Consider the following 17,302-nt stretch of genomic DNA (forward strand, 5'->3'; position numbering starts at 1 on the left):
CTTACTGATTCGTCAGAGACACTCTGAGACATGATATGACTGGCCCCATTTTGCAAATGAGGAGATAAGGATTTGAGATGTTACATATCCTGCTAAAGGACTGGCAAATGCCGGCAGAGCCAGGATTCAAATCTAGTCTGATTATTTTCAAAGGCCCCCCCACAACCTCCTTCATCCCCGCGCCCTTGTCTGACACTTTTCCACGGATTTTGACCACATCACTGGAAATCAGAAAGATCATGACAGCAGTCCTAACAACCATGCCTACATTGAGGAAAAAAGCCTTTGTGCAAGCCACGTTCACAGGCACTCTTTTTTTCAGTCTTATAACTGATCTAACAGTTGGTGAATGCCTAAGTGATTTCTGATGTGTGTCTTCTGTTTGTTTAAAACAGTGGGATCTTGTGTAAATTCTCCTTTTGTCTTTCAAACTCATTTGTGGTGGCTTGTTGTTGGTTTTGCTACATAGATGTTTTAAAGTGTTTAGTAGTCAAATTTGTTAAACCTTTCTTTAGGATTTGTTTTATAAATCACAGAACTAAAAATAAATAAATGGTAGAACTAATTTGCTCATATTCTTCTTATAGTCTAGGGAGGCTCATAAGAAAGACTATTTATTTCAGAAAGAAATCAGAAAACCCTGAGTAGAGTCCCCGGGTCCGCCCCTGACTCACAGGATGGCCTTGGACAGGCCCTTTCCTCACTGGGCACCTCACTCTGAGTTTAAAGCTCAAGGCTGGGAGGCAAAGAGAGAGAGTGCAAAGTGATCTCTGGCACGGATAATTATCCATCTAAAAGAGTCCTGAAGAATTCTTGCCTTAAAAGGAAATGTAAATTAAAATAACACCAAGAAACCTTTTTTCCTTTTTTTTTTTACATCTATCAGACAGGCAAATACTGAAAAGATTGATGTTCTTACTCATTGTTGGCAAAGATGCGGGAAAATAAACGGTCCTAAGCTGGCTGCTAATGGGAGTGTAAATTGATGCCGCTTTTTGGAGGGCAATCTGGCCACATTTATCAAATGCAAAATGCACATATTCTTGAACCCAGCTGTTCCACTTGGAGGAATTCTGAAAAGGAGAGAATGAGACAAAGATATTCACTGAAATGTTCATCATTGAAAAAAAAACAACCTGGAAACAACCCAAATGTCCATCAATCAAAAGTTGGATAAATGATAATATAATGTAGTAGTTAGGGGTATTAGAAAGAAAGCCACATGCCCCAAATAGAGTCATTTATGCTAGGCCATGTCGCCAAACTGGGACTTAGGACTTAACCTCATTTTAGTCTTGACCTCCCCCAGACCAGTCTTAACTTGTCAGTCAGGAATCCTATGGTCAGTACCAATAAGGTAATCTGTCACAGGGACCCACTGTATCCCTCAAAGCAAGATGAGGTAATCTACCTAATAGGACCCTTTTGTCCCCAAAGGAAGGTGACCTCACCCAAAATAATCCATTCTTCTGTTTATGATTTCCTTGCCCTGCCTTTAAAAACCTTTCCCTTTCTGTAGCCTGTTGGAGCTCCCCTCTACTTGCTAGATGGGAAGCTGCCTGATTCATGAATCGATTCATAAAGCTAATTAGATCTTTAAAATTTACTTGGTTGAAATTTTGTTCTTTAACAGGGGTTTGAATTCTGGCTCCCCCACTTCCTAGCTGTGTGACATTGTCCAAATTACTTAACCTCTCTGTTTCTGAGTTTTCTCATTAGTAAAAATGGAGTGACAATAGAGTCTACCTCAGTCTTGTTGTGAGGGTTAAATGAGATAATACTATACAGTACTTACAACAGTGTCTGGCACATAGTGAGCCCCCCCGCCAAAATATGAACTATTATAACCATAATATATGTTTGAGTGAAAATTTTGAAAGTTTATTGAGTGTTGTTTCAGTGATATGCTGGGTGCTATCTTTAGGGGTTACCTGACTGCAGGGGTCTGAGTCTTTCACTGTCTTTGACCAGACTATTTCACAACCCTGTAAGTTACAGAAAAGTGATGGTAATACAAGTTATTCTTGGTAATACAAATTATTCTGCCCACAGAAACACAAATTGATCTTGTCCTGTAAATGTACAATTTAAGAGATAATTCCAAACACCACTTTATTGCCCTAAAAATAACAACCAACTTTGCATCTATTAGCAAATTTATATATAGATCTAGATCTAGATATATCTGATTCTCCTTTGAACTGGTCTTAATTTATTACTGGTTCTTTCATTAATTATTGAGTTAAATGCAATCTTTGACAAGTGCTCATTTTATATTTGTATGAGAAAGGTAACGTTGCCTTTTAAAAAACTGTAACAGTATTTCTAGTTTGATCCTCTCCTCATTATAAAGATACATGTCTTTATATTTTTAGAGAAAGCTTAGAAGGATGAACACAAAAATGTTTATGAAGAATATCTCAGGGAGGGGGGCACCGGGCTGCCTCAGTAGATGGAGCATACAACGCTTGATCTTGGGGTTGTGAGTTTGAGCCCCATGTTGGATGTAGAGGTTACTTAAAAATAAAATCTTGAAAAAAAAAAAAAAGAATGTCTCGGACAGGGGTAGGTAAATAATATTTCAGTTGACTCTGAGTCTCTTCTTTATACATTTCTATACTCTCCAAACATTTTCATGCAGAACATGTTTTACGGCATGTTAAAAAAATTTTTTCTCCTTTTTAAAAGACAAACCAGAAAATTCTCCTGCTGGAACCAGTCATTTAAGATGGGAGCAGAGTTACAAGGGGTCAAGTGTGAACAGCTTCCTCACTCTGTTGGGCTTTGTGGTTGGTTATTTAGGTAAGGAAACCCCTTGGCAAGCAGGGAGGCCAGCTTAGTTCCCAGCAGACCTATTTTTCCTGAGATGGGGCACTCAGGCCCAAAACAATCTGAAGTGGCAAAGTCTCCAAGTCTTCTCGGTGGCTGGCCTGGGGGTGGACAAGTCTGAGGCTTGGACCTCAGTGTTGGCTCTTTCAGCCTCTCTGATCTTGAGCTGGTCAATTAACTCAGCCTCAAGCCACAGCCAACTGAAAATCAGCCCTGGAAGAGACTCTGATCCTTTCTTATTACTGATGAGAAAACAAGCCTGGGGAGGGGAGGGGAAGAGCAGAGGTCACAGAGCAAATTAGGGATCATTCTAGCACTAGAACCCCAGAATCCCAAGTCCTGGCCCAAGGAGCTTCTATCTCACCAGACTGGACTGATGGTGAAGGGCCTCCAATGCCAAGCCAAGAAGACTTGTCCATGAGAAGTGGGCCTGTTGAACAGAACAAACCAGCGCCAAGGTCAGGCAAGGGCTGGGCTTTAGGAAGAGTCTTCATTCAGAACCGGGGGGGGGGGGGGGGTGAGTGTTAGTATACTTCTCCTGATCTGGGGGCTGGGCCAGGCAAGGGAGCCTACTCTTGTGACCTAAGGCTTTACAGACCTTTAATAAATTGCCATTCCAAAGCTGCCTGCCATTTTAATTGCAGTTGAGGGGAACACTGGCTGCATTTTTTGTTTGACGGAAAAATAGTGTTAGGAGACTTTTGTTATGTGAAGAGAGATGGAGATCCCCCTTGAAATGGAGCCCTTTAGGATAATAAGGCAAGCATAAAGGAAAGGCTGAGTTCCTGGTGGGTCTGGAGTATTGTGATGTCAACTGGCTTTTCTTAGGGCTGAAACTGGACTGGCTTGAGGGGCCTCTCTTCATGCTCCCTGCCAGGAACTGGGGAGAGAGGCGCCACCCCCTCCCCCAGGACCCAGAAGGCCAGGCCAGGCAGTGGATTCTGGCATCCAGTCTTAAGTCCCTCATTATTATGCACAGTGTTCCTCAGCCTTGAGCCCCAAAATGCACAATTTCGCCATTTCAATGAACTACCTACTACCTACTACTATTTACTTAATACTTTTCTGTAAGTCTATTCACTTTTAATAACAAGGACATTAATATGGCAACATCAATGGGAAATCATCATTTCCATAAAAATAAATACAAGGAAAACAAAACAGTGTGATTAAATTCTAGCTAGATACTGTTGCCTGCTTTCTCTTGGTTAGAAAGGGAAATTGGCACATGTTGGAGAAGTTTTACAAGGAAATCAGTTACTATGAGAGGCCTTCCTGAATTTAACCAGAAGGAACAGAAGATAACGGAAAATAGAGTAACTACCTTACAATATGGTTGTTACTTTTTTTCAAAGATTTACTTACTTGAGAGAGAGAGAAAGAGAAAGAGAAAGAGAATGAGCACGCAGGGGGCAGGGGCAGAGAGAGAGGGAGAGAGACTCTCCAGCAGAGTCCCCGCTGAGCACGGAGCCTGATGTGGGGCTGGATCCCACCACCCTGAGATCATGTGTGGTTCAGTTACTTAACGCCTTTGTGTAAAACAGCCTCAGGGACGTGTGGCTCCTCCACTATACTAGCCACACTTTAGAAAATGCTGTGGACAGGACCCTGCTCTCCCACCAACTAGCTGAGTGACCTTGGGAAAGTGCCTCCACCTCTCTGAACCCCCAATTCCTCACCTGCAAAAGGGATGTGTTGGCAGAAATGAATCCAGAGGCTTCTCTGAGAGGTGATAATGGTGATAATGATGAGGATGATAATGGTGCTATCAGGAAGGCATTGGTAAAATTCCTTAAGCTAGGGTTAGGCGTGCTTTGGGGCACTGAGTTAGTAGTCTGGGTCTTTGCTTGAGCAAAGAAGAGCAGAGAGAAGAGCAGCAGAAGAGCCACTGGGTCTGCAGACATGAGCTACCCCCCAGGATGGATTAGTGGGAGATGGAAGTGCTCCCTGGATTCCTGGAAATGTCAGGGAAGTGACATTTATTTGAATAAGGATATTGGACTTCCAGGGGTCATGTGGGATGGACATTCGGACAGTACTGGTTGAGTATTAGAGTGAAGGATAACTGCGAAATGCCAGACAATGAAGAGATGAGTATTATGATTACTGTCCTCCACTTTACATACAAGGGAAATGAGACTCTATAATATCAGGCGACTGCCAGAAAATTCATAGCAGACCCACGCTCCATGCCTTCGTTCTTTTCGCTGTTTCAACAAATGTTCTGAACACGCTTAAGCCCTGGGTCAGGGCAGTGATGGGATAGATACACACAAAGAAGAAGGAGAAGAAGGGGAGAAGGAGAAGAAGAAGAGGATTTGCAAAACAAAGTGGACAATATGATCTTATTTATGTAAAAAAAAAAAAAACAGTGAAGCTGGATCTTCGTGTATGTGCACCCACATATACAAAGGCTCAGAAACGGATCTGGTAGCAGTGTTAACCATTGGGGGAGTCAGGTAGGGAAAAGGGGACTTTAGCTTTACCTGTATTGTTTGAGGTAGTAGTAGTAATGATGATGATGATAATAATAATAATAATAATAATAATAATACATTTCTATATTATTTGGGTTATTAAAAAAATTTTTTAAATGGTAGTCATGGGCTGAATTGTGTTCCAGTCCCAATTCATATGTTGAAAGTCCTAACCTCAGTACCTCAGAATGTGGCTGCATTTGGAGATAAGGTGTTTAAGAGGTAATTAAGCTAAAATGAGGCCATTGGGAAGGGCTCTAATCCAACATGACTAGTGTTCTTACAGGCAGAGGATATCTGGGACACAGAGACACACACAGGGAAGAACATGTGAACACACAGGGAGAAGATAGCCATCTACAAGCCAAGGAGAGAGGCCTCGGAAGAAACCAACCCCCTGACACCTTGATCTCAGACTTCCAGCCTCCAGAATTGTGAGAAAATAAATTTCTGTTGTTTAATCCACTCAGTTTGTGATATGTGTTATGGCAGCTGCTAATGAAAAAAAATACTCAATAACACTTGCTCATGATGGTAAGGCAGGCTTTATTCTGGATGATAGCATTAGGTATAGGGGCTGTGATGGGATTTTACGGTGGGGCAGAGAGATGGGCTCAACTCCAAGCATAGCATGGGTCACTAGGAATTTGTAGCCAGGGAGTAGTGTGGGGTCAGGAGATGGAAAATTACTAAGAGGAAACATCGGGGGGGGGGGGCGGGCGGGGGGGAGGTAGGTACTGACTAAATTGATCAAATAGGATTTTTACTGAAGACAAGCCCGGTATTTGGAAATCACTTGATGGATGGTGGAGGATGAGGAACCTGAACAGATAATGAGGGTGATCAGGTTTCTAGAGTTGGGGGTTCTTGCTAAAATGACTTAGCAGGGTTCTTGCTAAAACTGGATTTTATAAAGAAATGCACAGATGGGTCTAGAAGAAGGTTCAGGAGGATGACTAAAGTTTGCTCAAGCAAAAAATCTTTATCATAGCCCCAGCAAACGAATACAATGACCAGGGTAAGTTCCTGACTTCCAGGAGCTCCTAGCCTCATGGGAGAAGCAGTTAATAGTACAACCTCACTACGATACCAGGAAAACTGGGGAAGGTGCTACAAATGCAGAAGTAAGGTACCACAGAACCCCAGGGTGGGAGGACACTACTGGGCCTGCAGGTTTCATAGAGGAAGTGGCTTTTAAGCTGGGCCTTGAATGATGAGTAGCAGAGAGAACTCGGGGGTGGGTTGTTGCGGGTGGGGAATGGGAAAGATGGGGACTGTTTCTGGAGGAAAAGACATAAGCAAAGGCCTGGCAGTGAAGGTCTGTTCTGGGTCAGGTTAAGACAGGGGAGCTACACCTGAGCACACGCTTCCCAAGAAGACTGGGGAGAAGTAGCTGGAAGCATTGTTTGGAAGGGACCATTTCCCCATGGCCATCACAGAGGGAGTAACATCAACATATTTGTTTTGTAGGAAGACCACCCTGACAGTCCATGAGCCAGGGGTTGAAAAGTGATAGTCCGAGCACCTTTCAGGTCCACAGAAATGTTTTGTTTGACTCATCTAGGTTTTTTTTTTTAAATGAACTGTTCTAACAGTCAACAAATTATAAATAATTAATTTGAATAATTCAATTAATAATTTATTAATAGAATTTGAATGTATATATTTATAACAATAAATAGTACACTGATTGTATGAACGAATGAAATAAAGTCACTTATGTTAATATATTTATATGTAAATTATAGATATTAATAAGTTGGAAGAGCTCATAACATTTCACATTTTTTGAAAATCTTATAATAAGTGTTGTGGGTTGAACTGTGTTCACACACAGGGCATGTTGAAGTCCTAACCTTTGGTTACCTGTGAATTTGACCTAATTTGGAAATAGAGCTTTTGCAGATGCAATTAAGATGAGGTCATGCTAGAGAAGGAGAGGCTCTTAATCCAATATGAACTGTGTCCTTATAAGAAGAGAAAAAGGGACATGCATACACTAGAGGGAGAATGCCACGTGGCTGATGACAGAGGCAGAGATTGGAACGGTGCAGCTTCAAGCCAAGGAACTACAAGGATTGACGGCCACCACCAGAAGCTAGAAGAGGCACGGAAGGATTCAGTGTACTCTCAGAGGGTGCAGTGCCCTGCCAACATCTTGATTTCAGATTCCTAACTCCCAGAACTGTGGGAGAACACATTTCTGTTGGTTTAAACTCCTCAGTGTGTGGTAGTACGTGAGAGTAGCTGTAGGAAACACACAATGAGGAACATGTATGCCCTCCCAGCAACAATTGGCTGGAGTCCCCTCCGAGGTGGCGTCACCCATTCTTCCTAAGGTGCAGACTCTGTAGCAATAGTTCAGGAGAGAGAAGATGAGGTCTCAACTAATGCACTAGCAATGGGGGGGAGGGTGAAAAGCTCTGTTCTTAGAAATGGCCATTCTCTACTTTGTGGAAGGGGACAGAGTAATTTACTACATATTATAGATTATATTTTATGTCATTACCATGAGTCAGGTCCTATGCTGAAGGCTTGCTTTTTTTTTAAGATTTTTTTTATTCGAGTGAGAGTGCGCACGAGAGCGAGCATGAGAGAGTGGGGAGGGGCAGTGGGAGAGGGAGAAGCAGGCTCCCCACCTAGCAGGGAGCCCAATGCGGGGCTCGATGCTAGGACCCTGGGATCATGACCTGAGCCTAAGGCAGATGCTTAACCGACTGAGCCACCCAGGCACCCTGCTGAGGTCTTTTATATGTTGTGCCATTTAATCCTCCCCACATTATATAAAATACCCACTCTACAGATGACAACACCGAGGCTTGGAAAGGTTACACGGCTTAGGTGATAAGAACTAACATCACGTCATTGCCTACTAGGTGCCAGGCACTGAGCTGAGCCCTTTATGTGTGAGTTCACTGAATCCTCACGATACCCTTCGAGATAGGTACCATTAGTAACTCCAATTATTTCCCCTCTCCCCTGCTGAGATGAGGAAAGTGAGGCACCACAGATCAAGTAACTTGCTCAAGTTAGTCACCATTGGAGCTGGATGATGATACGGCACTCCGTGTTTCTGTCTGGATCCACAGCCCTTGCTCTACAAAGGCACGGACTTGCTGGTTATCTTTCATTCATCTGTTCGCTGATGAATGCTTTTATGTTTTACGTGTATCTGAAGGGGACAGTTGGGTGTAGCAGAGAGAGCACAGGCTCAAGGACTCAGAGACTTGGGTTCTGGTCTAGCCTGGGCTTCTGTTTCCCATCTGTGAAATGTGGGGATTCTACTGGCCAATCTTGAAGATCCCTTCTTGCACCAAGAGTCTATACTTCTGTGATTCCCCAGCCTTGGGAAGAAGTTACCAATCATTAATACAACAGCTCAGGATGCTAACTCATTTGCCAATGCCTCAGCAAATGACAGAGCCAGGATTTTAATCCAAGTACGCCTGACTCCAAAAACTTCTCCACTTCTTCCTAAGTTCGGAAAAGAGAGGACCTAAAACAGAGACAGAGGACATACCACTGCCAGACCAGATCCGTGTGAGCAACACAACTGGGACCCATGTCCAAAGCCCTGCGTTCTGACTGGGGAGCTGGCCTGGTGTGGGCCTGTTACACCCTCTTGTGGAGCTCATCCGAAATGCTCTGGTCTGCCAGCTTTTTCATTTTGATACCAGAATAGACGCAGGAATCGGGGAAACAGGAAGTAGTTGTCCCAAGAGATTTGAAAACCAGTGACCCCAGCTATTGTCCTAAAACAGAGACTGTTTGAAGGCATCCATCACTTACTGAAGCCCAGCGGCCCTGTGTTCATTTATTGATGAAGCAGATTATTTGTTGTTTCTGTTTTTACCTCTTGTACATACTTGTATCAGGTATAAACAGTAATCCAACAGAAATGGTACCTTTCTTCCTTAGCTCAGGGTGATGGAGGTCGGACATTAAACCTGTAAAACGCAGAATACATATGAAGGCAAGAAAGAGCTCTTCCCTCACACGCCCTTTTCTCTGCCTTCTTTCCAATATCTGGATGGAAAAAGAATCTTGGACAAGACCGAAGAATGAGAGATAAAGACTTTTAAGCATAGTAATTCATTAAAATGATGTCTATCTGCTCTCAGAAGTTTCACTTGTGTCAAAGATACTCTGTTCTGGGCATTCTAAAATAACTAAATCCTCACCTATACTGAGGCGTGACAAGGAAGGGGATAGCCCCTCTCCCCCCAGTGAAATCAGAGGCAGTGCCCAGAATTCGGCTTGAAGTCTGCAGGGACATCCTCCAGGAGCCACCTGACACTCTCGCCACCCAAGAGGGGTGGGAATGGGGGGGGGTTATGGTGGAGAGGGATTTAAGATAGATTTCTAACCTTCACAACAATCCAATCAACTAGGGGCTACCATTCCTACTTTACTGAGGAAACCAAGGCCCAGACAGATGAAGAAGCTTGCCTAAGTCTGAGAGCTAATAGGCTGTGGAGTTAGGATCTAAGTCTTGGCAAAGCAATAGATTAGGAATCCAAAGTCTGGTTTCTAGTCCCAGGTCTGAACCCGCTTGCTGAGTGACTGTTAACATCTCAGATCTCTGTTTTCTCTTCTGCATAATGGAGGCTTGACTAAAAAGGTGTCCACAGACACTTCCTGGTCTGCCAATGTAAGAGTCTGAGCAGAAAAAAACAGGAAGAAGGCCCTGAGGGGCTCCAATGGATGGGAGAAGAGAGGAGCTCAAGTCCAAGTTCAATCATTAGTCACTGATGAGTGAATGCCTTGTTAACTGTGATGTGTCATCACTCCTGAATGGATCTCACAGCTTTCTCAGTAACAAAACACAGAACTTCCAAGACCTCAGATTCCCGTATCCAGCAGATTTTAAAGTTTTAAACACAAGTACCATTCATAAAAACCTTCAAAAAATTAACTGCTATGTGAGTTTTTTTGGGGGGAAGGGGTACTTAAGGAGGGGATTGACAGGGGATAGAGCCCACCTACTTGGACCTCAGAGTATGCCAGGGAGGTTCAAATAGGTGGGCTCTATCCCCCCTCCACCCCTTCCTAAAATGTGTGTGTTTGGGGTGGCACAGCAGGTGTGGGAAGGGGAAGGCCCAACCCAGTTTGCCCTGGGCCCTACTCCAGTCAGTCTTTCTGACCAGTTGAGCCTGCAGGTGCCGGGTTCCCATTCTTCCCCTCTTCTTTCTCCCAATTATTTTTATTATTTGGCAGAAACCCTTCTGATCTCAGTTGAATGCCATGAGAGCTGATAAAGGTGTTTTATTTTGTTTTTTGTTGTTGTTGTTGTTGTTTTTTTATCTTTCCCAGTGTACATGGAAAAACTGCTCCAGGAGCTATTCATTGGCCCTCAGAAATAATAATGGCAGCTACTGTTTCCCGTGGGCTTATACGCTACCAGGCACTTGGCAAAGAGCTTTGCATGTTTTCCCTCATTTTCTCTTCACAACTACCAGAGGAATTAGACACTCCTATTTCCTCCTTTTGGAGGCAAGGAAATGAAGAATTAGAGACTTTACGGAACCTACCCAAAGACACACAGCTCCTAGGAGGCCTTGCTGGGGCTCAAATCCAATTACAGTGTTGGATAATTTCCGACCTGTCAGTGTGGGTCCTTCTTGTATTTGTCAGCTGTGTTACCGTTGCTTCCTCCACTATTTCTAAGCCTTGCTCTGTGTTCACCGTGGATGGTAGAGAGGAACCCCTTTTTCTCCAGTCTGAGTTTCAATGGGGAAGGGTTTTTTCTAAGCACATTTCCTGCTTTCTCTCCCTGCTTTATCTGTTCCTGGGTAGATGAGGAACTGCTCTGTTTGGTAAATTTGAGAACACCTGGTTGTGCTCAACTCAGCACTGTTCTTTTCCCTGGGAGGGAGCTGCTCCTGGGGCTCTGCCCCCTGTTAGCAGTGGGGGCTGTCCTGGTCCTTGCAGCCTGGTTCTGGGATTCACTATTAGTGATGCCCTTCAGCTACCAGTCCTGAACGCTTCTTCTCCAACCTGGTTTATTATCACTAGTAAAGGTGATCTGTACTGGCTCCTCTCTGTTCCTTTTCGTTTTATGTCCCAACTTGTTCAGAATGCAGGCAAAGCAAATGGGATGCCATTTACTCAGAGTCCCTTGGAGAGCCCAAAAGGGGCATCCTGAGGGAATTACACTGGTGGGAAAATTTGATGGTCTGCTACCGGCTCCAATCTTTACCTTGGTGACTTCTGAGTGTAACTCCAACTTCCCTAGGCCTTCGAGCTCTAATGCCTGCCCCATCTTAAGCAAAGGGTGGTGTGGCAGAAATGGCTAGTTGTTTCTCAGCATCTGTTCCTTTCTCCCTCTATTAATAATAATCCCGCCCAGAATAAAGACTAAATTCCCCAGCATCCCTTGCAGCTAGGTGCGGCCACCTGACTCACCAATGGGAGGTGAGGAGGAGGGATGAGTACAACTTCTGGGTCATACATTAAAGGGAAGGCCCTTACTATCCACTTCTTTTCCTCCCTTCTGCTGGCTGGAATGGGACATGATGGTGGCAGCTGAAGTAAATATTTTGAACCATGACATGGAAGTTGTGTTTTTTTGGGTAGCAGTGCAACAACCAAGGGAGATCTTAAAATTCGCCACCTTCAAGCTGCCGGATCAGCCCTTGACTACCTACCCAGACTTCTCTGTGAGCAGTAAACCTCTAACTTGTGAAAGCCTCTATCATTTTTGGGTCTCTTAGTTATAGCATCTGAACCCATGTATCCTAACTAACACAGGTAGGAACCCAAGAAGTTGCTCCCAATTTCGGGGAGGGGGTGTAAGGATCTGGCACCTGAGTCACATGTATGAAGGCATCAGTGAATGAGGGAAGGATAGAAGGAGTGAGCATTTGTTGAATGCTTACGATATTCCAGATACTGTGCCTGACACTTTCAGCTATACTTTCTCAGCTGATCTGAACAACAATTCCATTGGGATACATTTATTATTCCATTATGTAGTTGAGGCTCAGAGAACTTAAGTAATTTGACTAAGATCACATAGCTAATAAAATGTTTGCTAGAAATGGAGCTAAAGTCATTGTGCTTCTCAAAACCATATTCGTTCATCTCTAGCATGCCACTCACTCACTTACCAAATGTAATACAACACAATGAAATCTTGCCCCTGTGGGAAGACAACCCTCCATGGGTCTCTTCTGTGTCTTGTGAGCAGAGGCACTGAATGTCGTTTGCCCAGACTATTTTTTCAAGGATGTTTGTTTAGCAAACAGCCTTTGAAGATAGAGAGAGTTTTCCTCCAGAGCAAAGGACAGAAATGCTTACTCTCCACTATGAAAGATTTGGTTTCCCTAAGCTCAGAGTTCCTTTACTGTAACAACACGTGTGTTCAGACAACCCAGAACAGATGCAAAAGTGTTGATGTTCATGCTGCATGCAATGTGGTGGAGGATACAGTCCTTTGCCTCTGACCTGGAAGTTTCATGTCTTCCGCTTCTATCCATGAAACTGCATAAGGCTAAACTTTTAGCTTGCAACTAGGGTAAAATCCCAGTTCTTGACAGCACCTGCCAAATTTGTGTCATGGTGACAGTCACCATCAGTTTGATACACTTGTGTCACATCACACGTGCTTTTAACTTACATTATTTCAACTAAATGTAAAGGCCAACAAACCAATAAAGAAAATATAAATACTACTCTATATGTGATAAAAGAGTTGAATCTGTTATTTTCTTAGTAGATCTGTTTTTGTGTGGATCTCACGGCATGCTCATTTGGCCACAGTGAGTGTGATTCTAAAGTTCAAAGATACACATTTTTTTCATGTAACGTGGCCTCTAAATCCAAACCACCCACTTCTTCTGGCAGTCAGCCAAAGAGACGGCTATCAGATCTGCCACTAGAGGAAAACAAGTAGATGATAAATCAGTCTCTAGTGAGGAGCCTTCCTGAGAAATTTTAAGTACACTTTTCACCTTATATAATTTTGGTTTCGTTGCTGTTGTTAACTTTAGAAGTCATGCCCTAATAAGCTGTGATGCCAGAGGATTACATTTTGGGGGAATTGGTATAAGGTGGATGGGTATGTCGGAGGGGGGCTATTTAAATGGTGACAACATTTCTTTTACAATTGAGTAGAACACATACCTATCCTTACATTTATGCATCATTCTTTTGTATCATGAATTTGCATCTAATCCTTTTTCCTCTCCAGAGACCGAAGAGTCTTCTGCACTTGATTTTTACTTCTCTGTCAATCTGCTAAATTTTGAAGTTCATCAATTGCTATTTTTTGGGGTTGATGTAGTGTTTTTTTTATTATTTGTTTGTTTTTACTTAATTGAATTATGTATCACTGGAGAGTGACCAAACTTAAAAATATATTAGGTTTTTAAATTAGGTAGCACATGTACACGGTAATAAAATTCAGAGTATAAATTGTATTGGTTTTGCTGTATCTTCAATATCACCCAGGAATTGGAATACCAATATTTTAATATCTGGTTCTGGAATGGTGGCAACTCCAAAACCACTAGACAAAAAGGGGTAAGTGTGCGGAGGGGAGATCTATAATCCAAGATATGATTATGAATGAAAAATCTAAAATAAATGAGCAAAATTAACCAATGAAATTAAGCCTTTAAAACCAATAAGGAGATAAACTAATTTGGTTTAAATAAACACAAAAGATAGATCTGAAAATAACTTCAAATTTTTAGCCTTTGGAAAAAGATAAAGAATAGGAAAACATCTATTTTTACAAAAGAAATTATAAAAGTATAAACAGAAATGTAACAAGAATGAGCAGATATGATAAAGTATCAGTACCTGGAGTGATCCCATTCATCTCCCTAAGAATGGGTGACCCTTCATACATTTGCTTTATCTTCCAGCTGACTGCCAGCTTGTGTCGTTTATGCCACATCCCGACGATGAACATTTCTTTGCTGCACTCCAATCTAGGACTGAGAAATCAAGGTATGTGTGCGTTGATGGGGCAGTTTCTGTCCCTCCCCATCTAGAGCCTGCCACCATGCCATCCAAAGTCCCCTGCCATGTGGTCTCTCTTTTGTGTTTTCCTTTGGCAAAGATACAATGGGGCAGAGCATATCAGTGAGTCCAATGCTCAAACAGATATCTAGGGGGTTGCCAGTGCCCTCTTCCTATAAGCACACCTAATATTCACTAGTGATTCCCTTGGAGCCCTCCTCCCTTACCTCTAGGAAGTGATACAATCCCCCTTGGAGGGAGAGGAAGGGATGAGTCTCTTTCTAGGACATTACTCTTTCCTAAAGCCTGACTTCCCTCTCAACTCTTCATTCTTTCCACTGATTAGTGGTGATGGTTTATCTGTGGGGAGAGGGGGTGGGAATGGAGAATGGGTAGGGAGTAGTGGAGTGGAGGTAGGCGTTGGTGGAAGGGCTGGTTTCTCAAACAATGTTTCTTCAAATGTTCTCCTGGAAGATAGCTACCTGGTTCCAATCACTGGCAGTGGGTTCCTTATGGACTTTCTGGTTTTCAGAGTTGGGCCTCAGCAGCAGTTTCAGGACAGTAGGAAAAATCCCTCCCAATGTCCATTTACACAAATATATATATCCCCCCCCCCGACCTCCTTTCATAGTTTAACAGATGTTGGCATACTATTTGCTTTTATCCTTCTTGTTTTCACTTGAAGTATTTCTTGGAGATTGTTTCATATCAGGACACACTCATGGGCCTCAGTCTTTAATTGCTGCACATATTCCACAGTATGGATGTATTAAAATGTATTACAACAGCTCTCCAGTGATAGTTTGTCTCTAGTCTTTTACAAACAGTGCTGCACTCAATATTTTGTGTATACATCTCTTTTCATATAAGCAGCCTTAAAAAAAAGTTAACTAGAAACCTTGACAGGCATTCAATGGACAGTTCTAATTATGCTGCAACTGGTCACACACAATTTCTCTTTTGAAAATTCTGTGACTTATTACAAGAAGTGACAATTTCCACAGTCTTCAACTGTATTGCTTAGCATGTAATAGGCACACTGCATGCACAACAATGTTTCTCTTCAATGCTGCCTCCAGGGTAATATCTTCCACATAGACTTAAGTAACAATCAGGGACCCACACCTAAGCTGTTACAACTGGAAATAAGGGATGAAGTATAGAATGGTGCTTAGGAATGAGTGCTCTGAAGTCATATGTGTCTGAATTCAAGTCCCAGCACTGACAATTTTTATGTCTTTTATAAAGTCTTTCACCTATATGACACTCATTTTTCTCATTCACAAAACGGGGCAAATATAGCACTGACTTTGTGGGGATGTTTTAAGGATTAAATAGGAAAGTATACATGATTCTTGGGTCAGTTCCTGTGAAACATCATTCTTCATCATATGAATGTTCATCATGAAACATCAATTTCATCACAACTGAAATCATTAGCTAGGTTTCAATTCAGGTGACAATTGGATATACAGAAACTTTCCAGCCAGACCTAAGCTCACAGGTGGACAAATAGTGGCAATACAGTTTTCTTCTTTACTTGGCATAGGCAAATTTCTTGATTTCAGAGATATTAAATTATGACCACAAACATACTCATATTCTTTATATCCTATAAAAAATATAGGAATAGAAGCATAGACCTATAGGGCTAGAAGGGATTTCAACATAACCTTACATTGGATTATCATGCAGTAGCCATTCCCATGTATTAAAAATTTATATTATCTCATTTAATTTTCACAAGGACCCATGTGAGATAAGTATCAATATCCTTATTTTGCAGAAAAGACTGTGGATCTGAGAAATCAAGTGACATGCCCAATGGTGGATCATTAGTAAGCTGAAGATCGGGGATTCACACCCAGGTCTTTCTGAAAATAAGAGATTTGTAAACTTCCATACACTTTCCCAAGAAATCTCACTTACCTAAGGCAAAGCTAGCTTATGAAACCTCTTCAATGCCTGAACTTCATTTTGGTGGACTGAGGGAAGGCAGTCTTCTGCATTAGGCACAACAAGCACTGTGCCTGTGGCCCACAATACTTTTAGGGACCCACAAAAATGTTTTACGTATAAAGTGAGAAAAGAAAGATGAACTTTTAGGTTAAAGAAAATGTTCTGTTGTATAACATTAATATATTCAACTCTATACTAACTTAGTTGTAAAATATGAACTATATAAATGTTTTTATATATGTGTATGTGTGTATATACATATATATGATTTGTGGAGATACATATATTTGTGTAGATAGATATAGATATATATATCTATCTCCACAAACACAAGGCCAAAGTGTGGAGTTTCCACGAAAGTCAAAGCGGCCTTGCGCTGAGGTGCGCTAAACTTTCTGGGAAGGTGATAATAGCAGACCAAGTTGGAAGAGTGAAGGGGTGAAGGGAGGTGGTTAAATTGTGGAAAATGTGGTCACAATTTTTCTCCTCTCAAAGGAACCCTCAGAGAGGTTATACAGGACAGAGGTGAAACACTGAAACTAGCTGCATGATCTTGGACCAGTGACTTGATCAACATGAGCCTCAGCTTCGACATCGATAAAATGGGGATAAGTACCTCCTGAGGTTGTTGGACATGGACCTAGCGCGCCTTGTTCACTGCTATGTACGAATCGCTCAGAACATGTTGAGTGAATGCAGTAGACGTGTGCTTAACATTGTGGCCAGTGTACCATAACCGTCCAGTAAGTAGTTGTCGCTGGCATTAAAAATAGTAATAAGTCCACAAAGTGACAACCCCAGCCCTTGGGGACCCAGTCGTACCTCAGCAGGTTGCACGCGAACCTGCGCAGTAACCTCCCCGGGAGGCAAGAGCACGCGACTGCGCTTGCGCTTAGGCGCTCTCCTCCGCCCCTTCAGGCGCCACGGCCAGTGGGGCGGACCTCGGCGGCGGCGGCGCGACGAGTCCAGAGGGAAGGGCTGAGGAAGGGGCGTGGCTAGCAGGCCGGGGCCCCGGCCACCCTCTTCCGGGCTCCGCCAGCTGCGCGCGCATTCTCCTCCCCCCGCTTCTT

General features: G+C 42.8%; 1 long non-coding RNA gene across 1 annotated transcript; it reads right to left on the reverse strand.

Annotated features, from left to right (window-relative positions):
• Positions 1 to 9,137: 9,137 nt before the first annotated feature.
• LOC148108561 (uncharacterized) lies at positions 9,138 to 17,296 on the reverse strand. Its single transcript, XR_015727329.1, has 3 exons — positions 17,055 to 17,296; positions 14,112 to 14,248; positions 9,138 to 9,253 (listed from the first exon to the last, which is right to left on the reverse strand). It is a non-coding gene; the product is annotated as an uncharacterized LOC148108561 (long non-coding RNA).
• Between the last annotated feature and the right edge of the window lie 6 nt (positions 17,297 to 17,302).

Source organism: Ursus americanus, chromosome 18 (genome assembly GCF_024610735.1).
Source record: "Ursus americanus isolate L20-20 chromosome 18, mUrsAme1.1.p, whole genome shotgun sequence".
Classification (NCBI taxonomy): domain Eukaryota; kingdom Metazoa; phylum Chordata; class Mammalia; order Carnivora; family Ursidae; genus Ursus; species Ursus americanus.